A 1,334-nucleotide genomic window follows, 5' to 3' on the forward strand; every position below is an offset into this window, starting at 1 on the left:
GTGCAGGCTCCGGCAGGGTTGTAGGAAGGGGTGAGAGGTGCAGGCTCTGGGGGTGGGAAGGAGTGTGTGGGAAGGGGTGCACCCTCTGGGAGGGAGCGTAGGGCTGAGGATGAGGGATTCGTGACGCAGGAGGGGGCTCAGGACTGGGGCAGAGTATCAGGGTTCAGAGGGAGCTCAGGGTTGGGGGTGTTGGAGAGGCTGAGGGCAGCCTGCACTAGGACTCTGAGGCAGCAGTTCTGCCCAGAATCCCTTTACTCCAGCAGCAGGAGCAGGCAGGGGACAGGCACATGCTGCTTTTTGTCAGGCAGGGATGCACCAGAGCAGAGGGGAGGGGTGCCAGGCAGGGGCCAGGGGAAGAGACCCAACTCCAAATATTGTTGGAGCAGGGCCCCCATCCCTGAATATTCTTGGAGCACGAGCACCACAAATGTATATAACCTGCCGCCTATGACCACAAGCCAATACAAGGTCCCACTGAGATTTGAACTCAGATTACAGGATTCAGAGTCCTGAGTGCTGCCCATTACACCATGGGAGCAGCTTGGGCTGCCTTCTCTGCACATCGGTGACCCTCATGGGGCTGCTTGTGTAAGGGGGCTCTTGGCCCTTTACTAAAACTTAGTGTGTGGGGGGGGGGTTGGTTGGCTAGTTCCCAGCACCAATAGAAGGGGGAAGGATCAATGGGAAATCAGGACCCTGAGACTGACAGTCCCCAGGGACAATGGGGAGAGGCCAAAGCTCCAAGTCAGCTGCACTGAGAGGGCAGACAGTGTAATGAGGGAGTCACCACGTCAGGGGGTCCCATCCTCCATTTGAGCTGGAACTGCCTGTGTGAGGGTGGGGCAGAGCTAAGGAGAGAGCAGGAGCCCGAGAAGAGCCGGGGAGCAGAGCTGTGCAGGTGTAGTGCCAGAAACTGCTGCATGTAGGAATTTGCAACCTGTAGCAGTTACTGATACCTGAGGTTGTTGTTATTTGCTGATTTGTCCTAATTGGCTAAAACTTTACAGTGGTTTCTCTAGAAAAGGCCAGTCCCTGGCCCCTTGGTCCAGACATCCTCCTTCATATCAGGCTAGGGTGACCAGATGTCAAAGATGAAATATTGGGATGTGGGGGGCGGAGCAAAACAAAAGCCAGAGGGCCTCCCTGCCGCCAAGAGGAATTGGCATAAACTCATCTCCAACCAATTCTTGGCTCCAACCTCTGCTACACCCCCAGCTCCCCCATCCTCTCACTCCTGGGCCCAGCCTGGGCTCCAAGCTCTGCAGCCGAGCCATGATCCGGGCCCCTCCTGCAGCTCCCGGGCAAGGGGTGAACCAGGCAGCCCCTGGCAGGAG

The 1,334-nt window shown here is 57.3% G+C and overlaps 1 non-coding gene across 1 annotated transcript; it reads right to left on the reverse strand.

Annotated features, from left to right (window-relative positions):
- Positions 1-466: 466 nt before the first annotated feature.
- TRNAQ-CUG (transfer RNA glutamine (anticodon CUG)) lies at positions 467-538 on the reverse strand. The gene has a single exon. It is a non-coding gene; the product is annotated as a tRNA-Gln (tRNA).
- Positions 539-1,334: the final 796 nt, after the last annotated feature.

Source organism: Gopherus flavomarginatus, chromosome 9 (assembly GCF_025201925.1).
Source record: "Gopherus flavomarginatus isolate rGopFla2 chromosome 9, rGopFla2.mat.asm, whole genome shotgun sequence".
NCBI classification, from domain to species: Eukaryota; Metazoa; Chordata; order Testudines; family Testudinidae; genus Gopherus; species Gopherus flavomarginatus.